The following is a 17,105-nucleotide window of genomic DNA, read 5'->3' on the forward strand; positions in this document are numbered from 1 at the left end:
ACATGTTCAGGCCACCCTGTCATCTAACAAACCAGCTGTCACATGTTCAGGCCACCGTGTCACCTAACAAACCAGCTGTCACATGTTCAGGCCACCCTGTCACCTAACAAACCAGCTGTCACATGTTCAAGGCACCCTGTCACCAAACAAACCAGCTGTCACATGTTCAGGCCACCCTGTCATCTAACAAACCAGCTGTCACATGTTCAGGCCACCCTGTCACCTAACAAACCAGCTGTCACCAACCAAACCAGCTGTCACATGTTCAGGCTACCCTGTCACCAACCAAACCAGCTGTCACATGTTCAGGCCACCCTGTCACCTAACAAACCAGCTGTCACCTAACAAACCAGCTGTCACATGTTCAGGCCACCCTGTCACCTAACAAACCAGCTGTCACATGTTCAGGCCACCCTGTCACCAAACAAATCAGCGGTCACCTAACAAACCAGCTGTCACATGTTCAGGCCACCCTGTCACCAAACAAACCAGCTGTCACATTACAAACCAGCTGTCACATGTTCAGGCCACCCTGTCACCAAACAAACCAGCTGTCACATAACAAACCAGCTGTCACATGTTCAGGCCACCCTGTCACCAAACAAACCAGCAGTCACCTAACAAACCAGCTGTCACATGTTCAGGCCACCCTGTCACCAAACAAACCAGCAGTCACCTAACAAACCAGCTGTCACATGTTCAGGCCACCCTGTCACCAAACAAACCAGCTGTCACATGTTCAGGCCACCCTGTCACCAAACAAACCAGCAGTCACCTAACAAACCAGCTGTCACATGTTCAGGCCACCCTGTCACCAAACAAACCAGCAGTCACCTAACAAACCAGCTGTCACATGTTCAGGCCACCCTGTCACCAAACAAACCAACTGTCACATGTTCAGGCCACCCTGTCACCTAACAAACCAGCTGTCACCTAACAAACCAGCTGTCACATGTTCAGGCCACCCTGTCACGTAACCAAACCAGCTGTCACATGTTCAGGCCACCCTGTCACCAAAAAAACCAGCTGTCACCTAACAAACCAGCTGTCACATGTTCAGGCCAGCCTGTCACCTAACAAACCAGATTTCACATGTTCAGGCCATCCTGTCATCTAACAAACCAGCTGTCACATGTTCAGGCCACCCTGTCACATAACAAACCAGCTGTCATATGTTCAGGCCACCCTGTCACGTAACCAAACCAGCTGTCACATGTTCAGGCCAGCCTGTCACCTAACAAACCAGCTGTCACATGTTCAGGCCAGCCTGTCACCTAACAAACCAGATTTCACATGTTCAGGCCATCCTGTCATCTAACAAACCAGCTGTCACATGTTCAGGCCACGCTGTCACATAACAAACCAGCTGTCATATGTTCAGGCCACCCTGTCACGTAACCAAACCAGCTGTCACATGTTCAGGCCAGCCTGTCACCTTACAAACCAGCTGTCACATGTTCAGGCCAGCCTGTCACCTAACAAACCACATTTTACATGTTCAGGCCATCCTGTCATCTAACAAACCAGCTGTCACATGTTCAGGCCACCCTGTCATCTAACAAACCAGCTGTCACATGTTCAGGCCACCCTGTCACCTAACAAACCAGCTGTCACATGTTCAGGCCACCCTGTCACCTAACAAACCAGCTGTCACATGTTCAGGCCACCCTGTCATCTAACAAACCAGCTGTCACATGTTCAGGCCACCGTGTCACCTAACAAACCAGCTGTCACATGTTCAGGCCACCCTGTCACCTAACAAACCAGCTGTCACATGTTCAAGGCACCCTGTCATCTAACAAACCAGCTGTCACATGTTCAGGCCACCCTGTCACCTAACAAACCAGCTGTCACCAACCAAACCAGCTGTCACATGTTCAGGCTACCCTGTCACCAACCAAACCAGCTGTCACATGTTCAGGCCACCCTGTCACCTAACAAACCAGCTGTCACCTAACAAACCAGCTGTCACATGTTCAGGCCACCCTGTCACCTAACAAACCAGCTGTCACATGTTCAGGCCACCCTGTCACCAAACAAATCAGCGGTCACCTAACAAACCAGCTGTCACATGTTCAGGCCACCCTGTCACCAAACAAACCAGCTGTCACATAACAAACCAGCTGTCACATGTTCAGGCCACCCTGTCACCAAACAAACCAGCAGTCACCTAACAAACCAGCTGTCACATGTTCAGGCCACCCTGTCACCAAACAAACCAGCTGTCACCTAACAAACCAGCTGTCACATGTTCAGGCCACCCTGTCACCTAACAAACCAGCTGTCACATGTTCAGGCCACCCTGTCATCTAACAAACCAGCTGTCACATGTTTAGGCCACCCTGTCACCTAACAAACCAGCTGTCATATGTTCAGGCCACCCTGTCACGGAACAAACCAGCGGTCACCTAACAAACCAGCTGTCACATGTTTAGGCCACCCTGTCACCTAACAAACCAGCTGTCACATGTTCAGGCCACCCTGTCACCTAACAAACCAGCTGTCACATGTTCAGGCCATCCTGTCACCTAACAAACCAGCTGTCACATGTTCAGGCCATCCTGTCACGTAACCAAACCAGCTGTCACATGTTCAGGCCACCCTGTCACCTAACAAACCAGCTGTCACATGTTCAGGCCACCCTGTCACCTAACAAACCAGCTGTCACATGTTCAGGCCACCCTGTCACCTAACAAACCAGCTGTCACATGTTCAGGCCACCCTGTCACCTAACAAACCAGCTGTCACCTAACAAACCAGCTGTCACATGTTCAGGCCACCCTGTCACCTAACAAACCAGCTGTCACATTACAAACCAGCTGTCACATGTTCAGGCCACCCTGTCACCAAACAAACCAGCTGTCACATAACAAACCAACTGTCACATGTTCAGGCCACCCTGTCACCAAACAAACCAGCAGTCACCTAACAAACCAGCTGTCACATGTTCAGGCCACCCTGTCATGTAACCAACCTCAAACACATACATTGAATGACCAGCCATAGTCAAATGTAAAAAATTGTCACATGCACCGAATACAACAGGACCTTACCGTGAAATGCTTACTTACAAGTTCAAGAAATAGACTTCAGAAAATATTTTCTAAATAAACTAATGTGCGGGGCACAGGTTAGTCGAGGTAATTTGTACATATAGGTAGAGGTAAAGTGATTATGCATAGATACTAAACAGCAAGTAGCAGCAGTGTGGGGGGACATTTGATTAGTAGTCTTATGGCTTGGAGGTAGAAGCAGGTAACGAGCTTTTAGGACCTTGACTTGGCACTCTGGTATCGCTTGCCATGCAGTAGCAGAGAGAACAGTCTAGGACTTGGGTGACTGGAGTCTTTGACAATTTTTGGGCCATCCTCTGACACCATCCTCTGTATATTGGTCCTGTATGGCAGGAAGCTTGGCCCCAGTGATGTACTGGGTCATACACACTACCCTCTGTAGCGCCTTACGGTCGGATGCTGAGCAGTTCCCGTACCAGGCGGTGATGTAACCAGGTCAGGATGCTCTCGATGGTGCAGCTGTAGAACGTTGAGGATCCGCCCCCCCCCCCGGAACGCTGCTGCTACTCTCTGTTATTATCTATGCATAGTCACTTTAATCTCTACCTACATGTACATATTACCTCAATTACCAATTACATCGACACCCCCGCACATTGACTCTGTACCGGTACCCCCTGTATATAGCCTCCACATTGACTCTGTACAGGTACCCCCTGTATATAGCCTCCACATTGACTCTGTACCAGTACACCCTGTATATAGCCTCCACATTCACTCTGTACCGGTACCCCCTGTATATAGCCTCCACATTGACTCTGTACCGGTACACCCTGTATATAGCCTCCACATTGACTCTGTACCGGTACCCCCTGTATATAGCCTCCACATTGACTCTGTACTGTAACACCCTGTATATAGCCTCCACATTGACTCTGTACCGTAACACCCTGTATATAGCCTCCACATTGACTCTGTACCGGTACCCCCTGTATATAGCCTCCACATTGACTCTGTACCAGTACCCCCTGTATATAGCCTCCACATTGACTCTGTACCGTAACACCCTGTATATAGCCTCCACATTGACTCTGTACCGGTACCCCCTGTATATAGCCTCCACATTGACTCTGTACCGTAACACCCTGTATATAGCCTCCACATTGACTCTGTACCGTAACACCCTGTATATAGCCTCCACATTGACTCTGTACCGTAACACCCTGTATAAAGTCTCCACATTGACTCTGTACCGTAATACCCTGTATATAGCCTCCACATTGACTCTGTACCGGTACCCCCTGTATATAGCCCCCACATTGACTCTGTACCGGTACCCCCTGTATATAGCCTCCACATTGACTCTGTACCGTAATACCCTGTATATAGCCTCCACATTGACTCTGTACCGGTACCCCCTGTATATAGCCTCCACATTGACTCTGTACCGTAACACCCTGTATATAGCCTCCACATTGACTCTGTACCGTAACACCCTGTATATAGCCTCCACATTGACTCTGTACCGTAACACCCTGTATATAGTCTCCACATTGACTCTGTACCGTAATACCCTGTATATAGCCTCCACATTGACTCTGTACCGGTACCCCCTGTATATAGCCCCCACATTGACTCTGTACCGGTACCCCCTGTATATAGCCTCCACATTGACTCTGTACCGGTACCCCCTGTATATAGCCTCCACATTGACTCTGTACCGGTACACCCTGTATATAGCCTCCACATTGACTCTGTACCGGTACCCCCTGTATATAGCCTCCACATTGACTCTGTACCGGTACCCCCTGTATATAGCCTCCACATTGACTCTGTACCGTAACACCCTGTATATAGCCTCCACATTGACTCTGTACCGGTACCTCCTGTATATAGCCTCCACATTGACTCTGTACCGTAACACCCTGTATATAGCCTCCACATTGACTCTGTACCGGTACCCCGTGTATATAGCCTCCACATTGACTCTGTACCAGTACCCCCTGTATATAGCCTCCACATTGACTCTGTACCGTAACACCCTGTATATAGCCTCCACATTGACTCTGTACTGTAACACCCTGTATATAGCCTCCACATTGACTCTGTACCGGTACCCCCTGTATATAGCCTCCACATTGACTCTGTACCGGTACCCCCTGTATAGAGCTTTCACATTGACTCTGTACCGGTACCCCCTGTATATAGCCTCCACATTGACTCTGTACCGGTACCCCCTGTATATAGCTTTCACATTGACTCTGTACCTGTACCCCCTGTATATATCCTCCACATTGACTCTGTACAGTAACACCCTGTATATAGCCTCCACATTGACTCTGTACCGGTACCTCCTGTATATAGTCTCCACATTGACTCTGTACCGGTACCCCCTGTATATAGCCTCCACATTGACTCTGTACCGGTACCCCCTGTATATAGCCTCCACATTGACTCTGAACCGTAATACCCTGTATATAGTCTAAACATTGACTCTATACCGTAACACCCTGTATATAGCCTCCACATTGACTCTGTACCGGTACCCCCTGTATATAGCCTCCACATTGACTCTGTACCGTAACACCCTGTATAAAGTCTCCACATTGACTCTGTACCGTAATACCCTGTATATAGCCTCCACATTGACTCTGTACCGGTACCCCCTGTATATAGCCCCCACATTGACTCTGTACCGGTACCCCCTGTATATAGCCTCCACATTGACTCTGTACCGTAATACCCTGTATATAGCCTCCACATTGACTCTGTACCGGTACCCCCTGTATATAGCCTCCACATTGACTCTGTACCGTAACACCCTGTATATAGCCTCCACATTGACTCTGTACCGTAACACCCTGTATATAGCCTCCACATTGACTCTGTACCGTAACACCCTGTATATAGTCTCCACATTGACTCTGTACCGTAATACCCTGTATATAGCCTCCACATTGACTCTGTACCGGTACCCCCTGTATATAGCCCCCACATTGACTCTGTACCGGTACCCCCTGTATATAGCCTCCACATTGACTCTGTACCGGTACCCCCTGTATATAGCCTCCACATTGACTCTGTACCGGTACACCCTGTATATAGCCTCCACATTGACTCTGTACCGGTACCCCCTGTATATAGCCTCCACATTGACTCTGTACCGTAACACCCTGTATATAGCCTCCACATTGACTCTGTACCGGTACCTCCTGTATATAGCCTCCACATTGACTCTGTACCGTAACACCCTGTATATAGCCTCCACATTGACTCTGTACCGGTACCCCGTGTATATAGCCTCCACATTGACTCTGTACCAGTACCCCCTGTATATAGCCTCCACATTGACTCTGTACCGTAACACCCTGTATATAGCCTCCACATTGACTCTGTACTGTAACACCCTGTATATAGCCTCCACATTGACTCTGTACCGGTACCCCCTGTATATAGCCTCCACATTGACTCTGTACCGGTACCCCCTGTATAGAGCTTTCACATTGACTCTGTACCGGTACCCCCTGTATATAGCCTCCACATTGACTCTGTACCGGTACCCCCTGTATATAGCTTTCACATTGACTCTGTACCTGTACCCCCTGTATATATCCTCCACATTGACTCTGTACAGTAACACCCTGTATATAGCCTCCACATTGACTCTGTACCGGTACCTCCTGTATATAGTCTCCACATTGACTCTGTACCGGTACCCCCTGTATATAGCCTCCACATTGACTCTGTACCGGTACCCCCTGTATATAGCCTCCACATTGACTCTGAACCGTAATACCCTGTATATAGTCTAAACATTGACTCTATACCGTAACACCCTGTATATAGCCTCCACATTGACTCTGTACCGGTACCCCCTGTATATAGCCTCCACATTGACTCTGTACCGTAACACCCTGTATATAGCCTCCACATTGACTCTGTACCGGTACCTCCTGTATATAGCCTCCACATTGACTCTGTACCGTAACACCCTGTATATAGCCTCCACATTGACTCTGTACCGGTACCCCCTGTATATAGCCTCCACATTCACTCTGTACCGGTACCCCCTGTATATAGCCTCCACATTGACTCTGTACCGGTGCCCCCTGTATATAGCCTCCACATTGACTCAGTACCGTAACACCCTGTATATAACCTCCACATTGACTCTGCACCGTAACACCCTGTATATAGCCTCCACATTGACTCTGTACCGGTACCCCCCTGTATATAGTCTCCACATTGACTCTGTACTGTAACACCCTGTATATAGCCTCCACATTGACTCTGTACCGGTACCCCCTGTATATAGCCTCCACATTGACTCTGTACCGGTACCCCCTGTATATAGCCTCCACATTGACTCTGTACCGTAACACCCTGTATATAGCCTCCACATTGACTCTGTACCGGTACCCCCTGTATATAGCCTCCACATTGACTCTGTACCGGTACCCCCTGTATATAGCCTCCACATTGACTCTGTACCGGTACCCCCTGTATATAGCCTCCACATTGACTCTGTACCGGTACCCCCTGTATATAGCCTCCACATTGACTCTGTACCGGTACCCCCTGTATATAGCCTCCACATTGACTCTGTACCGGTACCCCCTGTATATAGCCTCCACATTGACTCTGTACCGGTACCCCCTGTATATAGCCTCCACATTGACTCTGTACCGGTACCCCCTGTATATAGCCTCCACATTGACTCTGTACCGGTACCCCCTGTATATAGCCCCGCTATTGTTATTTACTGCTGCTCTTTAATTATTTATTATTCTTATCTCTTACTTATTTTTTAGGTATTTTCTTAAAACTGCATTGTTGGTTAAGGGCTTGTAAGTAAGCATTTCACTGTAAGGTCTACACCTGTTGTATTTGGCGCATGTGACAAATAAAATTTGATTTGATTTGACAAGTAGAGCAGGGATCGGCCCACAGCGTGTAACAGTATCCCCTTTATCAATTAGTTAATGAAGAGTACACACACACACACACACACACACACACACACACACACACACACAGACAGACAGACAGACAGACAGACAGACAGACAGACAGACAGACAGACAGACGAGACAGACGAGACTCTCAGTAAACACAAAACAGGGATATCAAGTGAACACACCAGCTGGCAATCCTCAAAGACAGTAATTCAGCTGAATTACAGCAGTTAGAAATGTGGATGTTTAATATAAACTAATTCTTAGTAAAAAAAAAAAACAGTTCAAAGTCCCACTGACATCACAACTGTTAAAGCCGTAATCAGCAGTTGAAACAATAACAAAGTGTCCTCCCCACCCGTTTTGGTAAAAAGCTGAGGGCTGGAGAAAGATGACCATTCTCAAATCGACAGAGCTATGGTTTCAAGGACTGACCATCCCCGATATCAAAGTAACAGTTGCAACCATGTTTGGAGGCTATCTAGTGTTTGTTTACAACCATTGGAGTATAACACACTTATATTTGGGTTCTGATGGGTTGAACTAAGCTTATGAGGCATTTAATGGTTATATTCTTCAATGGGTACGTATCATTCATTTGTATATCCCAACATTGATGTAGCAACTATGGATTGCCCCTGTAAACAAACCACGCCTGGACGACACCACCGCGGCTGTCAACTCTCTCTGACAAGTGACAACACAACATGGTGTGTGTGTGTGTGTCATGTTTATCATGTTTACCGACCCCCGGTACACCGACACACCCAGCTGTCAGGTATCCTCCGGTGGCTAGGCCCAGTCCGGCGGCTCGCCTGCTGTCCCCTGCCCTCCCCTGGATTCCCATCCACCGGCTAAAACCACTCAGCTTCCTTCCCTTCGCCCGGAACTCAAAAAGCATTGCTACCGACGGCGCCTAACCAACTAGCAACATCTAACTATCTCAGCACCAAATAACAACAGTAAATCACTGATTCAATAGACAACAACAGCTAGACAACACATCATCATAATATGGGATGCTTATTCGCATAGTGGCATTTAATGGTGTGTATTTTATTGTTGAAATGGCGATCTGTCGCTATCTAGCGTTGTCAGATCCAAGTACTCTCTAAGAGGAGACATCCACCCGACACACCTTGCCTCTCCGACCCCGGAGTCTGGTCACCGGCGACAGACCCGATGCCGGACCGTTGACAGCGCACTCAAAACAACCAGAAAGCCAGAACAGAATGGAGAGGACCAAGACTTACCACCTTCCGCCTTTCCTGGCGCCGCCATCTTCTTCTTAACACCGACGTCACTCCGTAGATAGAGAGAGAGAGAGAGAGAGAGAGAGAGAGAGAGGGAGAGATTGTCGGATTATGTAAAGAAGAAAGACAGGGAGGTGAGCCAGAAAGGGAAATAGCGGACTGGTCTCGGAGGGAGACAGGTCAATAAGGAGGAGCGGAGAGACAGGAGGAGAGGACAGAAAAAGAGAACGGGATGGAGAAAAAAGAGTAGACAGCCAGGAAGACGTGTGATGTAGGGATCCAGGGAGATGCAGAGAGAGAGAAGGGCCTCACTCTGGTGAATAGCCTACCTAGCAGTCAGTACAGTTCCTAGCTGTAGATTATCTAATAATAATAATTAATTCTAGCCATAATAATACAGTTACCATATTCTACAACAGTCCCCAGCTTTATCCACAGTTAGTTACACACCATCATCATTATAGAAGGACTATGTATCCACAGTTAGTTACACACCATCATCATTATAGAAGGACTATGTATCCACAGTTAGTTTTACACCATCATCATTATAGAAGGACTATGTATCCACAGTTAGTTACACACCATCATCATTATAGAAGGACTATGTATCCACAGTTAGTTACACACCATCATCATTATAGAAGGACTATGTATCCACAGTTAGTTACACACCATCATCATTATAGAAGGACTATGTATCCACAGTTAGTTTTACACCATCATCATTATAGAAGGACTATGTATCCACAGTTAGTTACACACCATCATCATTATAGAAGGACTATGTATCCACAGTTAGTTACACACCATCATCCTTATAGAAGGACTATGTATCCACAGTTAGTTATACACCAGCATCATTATAGAAGGACTATGAACAGCTTCCCCATTACTTTACGTACTCAGCTTGGGTAGAATAAATAGTTGAGAATAAATATCAATATTCATGTTTTCTTCAAACTTTAATTTGATTATTTTTCCCGTCGTGATTATTCAACAGGCTTATCTTCTCTAGCTGACCTGTAGCTTCAACATCACACGTTACTACTGGGGTAGCACTACTATCCACCAGACATGATTACACATCAGCTGACCACTGATACATGGTCAGATATGTATTATCCCTCTAATGGCTCAGGTCAGGATTGGAGGTAGGGGAATCTGATCCTAGATCTGTTGATAGGGACAACTTATATTTAAAGTATCCTCCATGTCTGCAGCCAGTTAATGTAATTTATCAGTGTGCATTATTACACCATTTCAACACATGGAGCACCGCCGTCTAGTGGACAAATCAGGATACAACACATGGAGCACTGCCATCTAGTGGACAAATCAGGATACAACACATGGAACCACTATGTCCAGGAAGCTTTATCTGACACGTTGTCAACCAGACATTAGTTTGACTCAAGCTAAAAAATACAAATACAAAAAGAAAATACATAACATTTTATATGAAATTAGAATAACCAAAATAATCTGTACTTTTCCTCAGACACAATCATCTTTATGTTATATCATTATAGGTTATCAGTCCTCATGATACCTGCTATAGGTTATCAGTCCTCATGATACCTGCTATAGGTTATCAGTCCTCATGATACCTGCTATAGGTTATCAGTCCTCATGATACCTGCTATAGGTTATCAGTCCTCATGATACCTGCTATAGGTTATCAGTCCTCATGATACCTGCTATAGGTTATCAGTCCTCATGATACCTGCTATAGGTTATCAGTCCTCATGATACCTGCTATAGGTTATCAGTCCTCATGATACATTCTAGTGTTTATTAGTCCTCATGATACCTGCTATAGGTTATCAGTCCTCACCTGGACAATCATAATATTCCATCTAAGTGGGATACAAAATAAAAAAATAACCCTGAGTAAAACAGCCACTATGTTAACAATGTAAAATATCAATGTAAAACAGCTTCAAGGCTTAACAACATGAATCATGAACATAATGGTACAACTTCCACCTGACTTAGCCATGGCCATTCACAGATGTTGGATCTTAATCTGACTCCTTTTGTTACAGGAGGAGAATAATCCTGCAGCAGTTTGGGATAATAATGATGATGCGCGGTCAGATGAAATAGGAATTATCCATAAACACATGGATCCAGAACCCTATGAGTGTGTATGTTGAATGTTGTGGTTTCCCACTGAGATTTGTGGGTGCAAGTATGAGTCCCAAATGTGTCATTTCATTTTGCAAGCTTGTTTCGTGTTTTGTGATCATTTTTTACAACAGTTACAAACTTGTAACTTGACATTTGAATACATTCAATAGGATTTTTAAGCATAATTTATTTTCTGAGTTATTACAAGTCCATTTACGACTATCACTATTCTGCTGTGAATCAAAAACACACCTGCAGATTGTTAAACTGCGCTGGGAGTTCTGTCACTGTTGTCACAGTACCAAAGATTCATAAACAAAGACTCACAAGTTTTGTACGTTTGTAGAAAGAGATTCGCAATCAAAATAAAATGATTTGCGCATTGGGGGCATTACCTTTTAGTCCTGACCAATCAGCCCAAACCACTGCTGCCTGTTGCTGCAACCATTGGCTGGATTGGCCCAACTATACAATCTCAGGAAGTAGCTTGGAAGATAAGTCATTTCTACAAAGTAACGTTATTCGGCCTGAAGTATTAGAATTAAACGATCTATTTACGACAAACGATCTAGATTTAAACGCCATCTTATTTTTATATTTGTACATGTTTTTTGTTGTTGTTAAAAATCCATGAGGAATCTGTTCCAAAAACTTCGTAAATAACAAGGTTGCCAACAAACAACGCATACAAAGTTGTATAGCGGCAGAATAAAATACCGGGTAGGGAGTGGGCTATTTACGCACCATGTCTGAAAAATGTCTGTCCTCACTCTGTTGGCCCATCAACTAACATTAAGAATAGGTTACATGGTGAGTTGATGCCTATTCGGCAGCTGGTTAGCTAGGTGGATTGATCATGTTACTTTGTATGCGTTGTTTGTTGGCAACCTTGTACTTTACGAAGTTTTCGGAACAGATTCCTGTTTGAACTTTCCACAAATTATACCCACCCACTTTAGCGAGCTGGTTTCTGACATGAACCCTTTACTATCAACTGGCTAAAGTTAGCTTCACCAGGCACCTTTAGATGCGAGGGGGAATCACATGAATGTACTAGTTAACCATCTGATTGATCAAGTTGATTTAAATGCCATTCGCTAGCTGTCAACAACATGTAGTTAGCTAACGTTAGCTAAATTGAAACTGCCGGGGGAAAACTCCCACCATCACTGTAGCTAATAATGTTAGGTTTCTAGACAATGAAAAATAGATATTTGCTTGCACTTTTTGGCAAACTAATTCCACTGCCTGTTTATTGATTTAAAAAGTTGGCAAATATGCTGCATTGTTTTTGGTATAATTTGTCTAAGATTGTGCACGATGTTTTTAATTAGGCTAGTTAGCCAAATGACTGACTGATTTAGCTTATTGTTGTTCGTGTTGTCATTGCATTTCAGGTGGAGGGGGGAAGATCCCTAGAAAGCAGCATGGTACCAGACCACCACAAGACCATAAACACTGCTCAAAAAAATTAAGGGAACACAATGTAACTCCAAGTCAATCACACTTCTGTGAAATCAAACTGTCCACTTAGGAAGCAACACTGATTGACAATAAATGTCACATGCTGTTGTGCAAATGGAATAGACAAAAGGTGTAAATTATAGGCAATTAGCAAGACACCCCCAATAAAAGAGTGGTTCTGCAGGTGGTGACCACAGACCACTTCTCCGTTCCTATGCTTCCTGGCTGATGTTTTGGTCACTTTTGAATGCTGGCGGTGCTCTCACTTTAGTGGTAGCATGAGACGGAGTCTACAACCCACACAAGTGGCTCAGGTAGTGCAGTTCATCCAGGATGGCACATCAATGCGAGCTGTGGCAAAAAGGTTTGCTGTGTCTGTCAACGTAGTGTCCAGAGCATGCAGGCGCTACCAGGAGACAGGCCAGTACATCAGGAGACGTGGAGGAGGCCGTAGGAGGGCAACAACCCAGCAGCAGGACCGCTACCTCCGCCTTTGTGCAAGGAGGAGCACTGCCAGAGCCCTGCAAAATGACCTCCAGCAGGCCACAAATGTGCATGTGTCTGCTCAAACGGTCAGAAACAGACTCAATGAGGGTAGTATGAGGGCCCGACGTCCACAGGTGGGGGTTGTGCTTACAGCCCAACACCGTGCAGGACGTTTGGCATTTGCCAGAGAACACCAAGATTGGCAAATTTGCCACTGGCGCCCTGTGCTCTTCACAGATGAAAGCAGGTTCACACTGAGCACATGAGCACATGTGACAGACGTGACAGAGTCTGGAGACGCCGTGGAGAACGTTCTGCTGCCTGCAACATCCTCCAGCATGACCGGTTTGGCGGTGGGTCAGTCATGGTGTGGGGTGGCATTTCTTTGGGGGGCCGCACAGCCCTCCATGTGCTCGCCAGAGGTAGCCTGACTGCCATTAGGTACCGAGATGAGATCCTCAGACCACTTGTGAGACCATATGCTGGTGCGGTTGGCCCTGGGTTCCTCCTAATGCAACACAATGCTAGACCTCATGTGGCTGGAGTGTGTCAGCAGTTCCTGCAAGAGGAAGGCATTGATGCTATGGACTGGCCCGCCCGTTCCCCAGACCTGAATCCAATTGAGCACATCTGGGACATCATGTCTCGCTCCATCCACCAACGCCACGTTGCACCACAGACTGTCCAGGAGTTGGCGGATGCTTTAGTCCAGGTCTGGGAGGAGATCCCTCAGGAGACCATCCGCCACCTCATCAGGAGCATGCCCAGGTGTAGGGAGGTCATACAGGCACGTGGAGGCCACACACACTACTGAGCCTCATTTTGACTTGTTTTAAGGACATTACATCAAAGTTGGATCAGCCTGTAGTGTGGTTTTCCACTTTAATTTTGAGTGTGACTCCAAATCCAGACCTCCATGGGTTGATACATTTGATTTCCATTGATCATTTTTGTGTGATTTTGTTGTCAGCACATTCAAGTATGTAAAGAAAAAAGTATTTAATAAGAATATTTCATTCATTCAGATCTAGGATGTGTTATTTTAGTGTTCCCTTTATTTTTTTGAGCATGAATGTGAATTTGCCCGTAAATATCAATGATACTAACAATTGTTGTGCTGCAACATGTGCAGCAAATGCTAACATGGCTTTGGTGATGAGAGGTACATCATGTATGTATTGTCAGCTCCCTATCAGACCACTGCATGCTGGGACACATCTGCTTCGAGCTGCCTGACTGAATACTGGGTCCTTCAGGGGTACCTTATCTGGCTACTAGCCATTTAACATGTATTTTATGTAACCAGTCATTCATACAATAGCCGAGTTATATTCATGTGTCTGTCCTCTTCTTCAGGCTTGTCTGTGATATATATTTTAGTTTACACCTGTGTCACGTCTTATACAGAGCGTTCAGAAAGTATTCAGACCCCTTGACTTATTACATTTTGTTGTTACAGTCTGAATTCAAGATTGATTGAATATTGTTTTTCTCGTCTATCTACACGCAATACCCCATTTTGACAAAGTGAAAAAAAATGTGTCTACATTTTTACAGATGTATTAAAAATTAAACCCAGAAACATCTCATTTACATAGGTATTCACACCCCCTGAGTCAATACTTTGTAGAAGCTCCTTTGGCAGTGATTACAGCTGTGAGTCTATCTGTCTAACCTCTAAGAGCTGTGAGTGTTTCTGGGTAAACCTCTAAGAGCTGTGAGTGTTTCTGGGTAAACCTCTAAGAGCTGTGAGTGTTTCTGGGTAAACCTCTAAGCTGTGAGTGTTTCTGGGTAAACCTCTAAGAGCTGTGAGTGTTTCTGGGTAAACCTCAGAGCTGTGAGTGTTTCTGGGTAAACCTCTGAGAGCTGTGAGTGTTTCTGAGAGCTGTGAGTGTTTCTGGGTAAACCTCTAAGAGCTGTGAGTGTTTCTGGGTAAACCTCTGAGAGCTGTGAGTGTTTCTGGGTAAACCTCTAAGCTGTGAGTGTTTCTGGGTAAACCTCTAAGCTGTGAGTCTTTCTGGGTAAACCTCTGAGAGCTGTGAGTGTTTCTGGGTAAACCTCTGAGAGCTGTGAGTGTTTCTGGGTAAACCTCTGAGAGCTGTGAGTGTTTCTGGGTAAACCTCTGAGAGCTGTGAGTGTTTCTGGGTAAACCTCAGAGCTGTGAGTGTTTCTGGGTAAACCTCTAAGAGCTGTGAGTGTTTCTGGGTAAACCTCTAAGAGCTGTGAGTGTTTCTGGGTAAACCTCTAAGAGCTGTGAGTGTTTCTGGGTAAACCTCTAAGAGCTGTGAGTGTTTCTGGGTAAACCTCTAAGAGCTGTGAGTGTTTCTGGGTAAACCTCTAAGAGCTGTGAGTGTTTCTGGGTAAACCTCTAAGCTGTGAGTGTTTCTGGGTAAACCTCTAAGCTGTGAGTGTTTCTGGGTAAACCTCTAAGCTGTGAGTGTTTCTGAGTAAACCTCTAAGAGCTGTGAGTCTTTCTGGGTAAACCTCTGAGAGCTGTGAGTGTTTCTGGGTAAACCTCTAAGCTGTGAGTGTTTCTGAGTAAACCTCTAAGAGCTGTGAGTCTTTCTGGGTAAACCTCTGAGAGCTGTGGGTGTTTCTGGGTAAACCTCTAAGCTGTGAGTGTTTTTGGGTAAACCTCTAAGCTGTGAGTGTTTCTGAGTAAACCTCTAAGAGCTGTGAGTCTTTCTGGGTAAACCTCTGAGAGCTGTGAGTGTTTCTGGGTAAACCTCTAAGCTGTGAGTGTTTCTGGGTAAACCTCTAAGCTGTGAGTCTTTCTGGGTAAACCTCTGAGAGCTGTGAGTCTTTCTGGGTAAACCTCTGAGAGCTGTGAGTGTTTCTGGGTAAACCTCTGAGAGCTGTGAGTCTTTCTGGGTAAACCTCTAAGAGCTGTGAGTGTTTCTGGGTAAACCTCTAAGAGCTGTGAGTGTTTCTGGGTAAACCTCTAAGAGCTGTGAGTGTTTCTGGGTAAACCTCTAAGAGCTGTGAGTGTTTCTGGGTAAACCTCTAAGAGCTGTGAGTGTTTCTGGGTAAACCTCTAAGAGCTGTGAGTGTTTCTGGGTAAACCTCTAAGCTGTGAGTGTTTCTGGGTAAACCTCTAAGCTGTGAGTGTTTCTGAGTAAACCTCTAAGAGCTGTGAGTCTTTCTGGGTAAACCTCTGAGAGCTGTGAGTGCTTCTGGGTAAACCTCTAAGCTGTGAGTGTTTCTGAGTAAACCTCTAAGAGCTGTGAGTCTTTCTGGGTAAACCTCTGAGAGCTGTGAGTGTTTCTGGGTAAACCTCTAAGCTGTGAGTGTTTCTGGGTAAACCTCTAAGCTGTGAGTGTTTCTGGGTAAACCTCTAAGCTGCGAGTGTTTCTGGGTAAACCTCTAAGAGCTGTGAGTGTTTCTGGGTAAACCTCTAAGAGCTGTGAGTGTTTCTGGGTAAACCTCTAAGAGCTGTGAGTGTTTCTGGGTAAACCTCTAAGAGCTGTGAGTGTTTCTGGGTAAACCTCTAAGCTGTGAGTGTTTCTGGGTAAACCTCTAAGAGCTGTGAGTGTTTCTGGGTAAACCTCAGAGCTGTGAGTGTTTCTGGGTAAACCTCTGAGAGCTGTGAGTGTTTCTGGGTAAACCTCTGAGAGCTGTGAGTGTTTCTGGGTAAACCTCTAAGAGCTGTGAGTGTTTCTGGGTAAACCTCTAAGCTGTGAGTGTTTCTGGGTAAACCTCTAAGAGCTGTGAGTGTTTCTGGGTAAACCTCAGAGCTGTGAGTGTTTCTGGGTAAACCTCTGAGAGCTGTGAGTGTTTCTGGGTAAACCTCTAAGCTGTGA

At 45.7% G+C, this 17,105-nt stretch overlaps 1 protein-coding gene across 3 annotated transcripts in view; it reads right to left on the bottom strand.

Moving 5' to 3' along the window:
• camta2 (calmodulin binding transcription activator 2) overlaps positions 1-9,321 on the bottom strand; it is a 159,148-nt gene extending 149,827 nt beyond the window's left edge. For all 3 annotated transcript variants that reach the window (XR_008761461.1, XM_055939155.1, XM_055939154.1), the window contains exon 1: positions 9,223-9,321. The gene's annotated coding sequence lies outside the window, so the exon portion shown is untranslated. The remainder of the gene's footprint in view (positions 1-9,222) is intronic.
• Positions 9,322-17,105: the final 7,784 nt, after the last annotated feature.

This window comes from Salvelinus fontinalis, chromosome 11 (assembly GCF_029448725.1).
Source record: "Salvelinus fontinalis isolate EN_2023a chromosome 11, ASM2944872v1, whole genome shotgun sequence".
Classification (NCBI taxonomy): Eukaryota; Metazoa; Chordata; class Actinopteri; order Salmoniformes; family Salmonidae; genus Salvelinus; species Salvelinus fontinalis.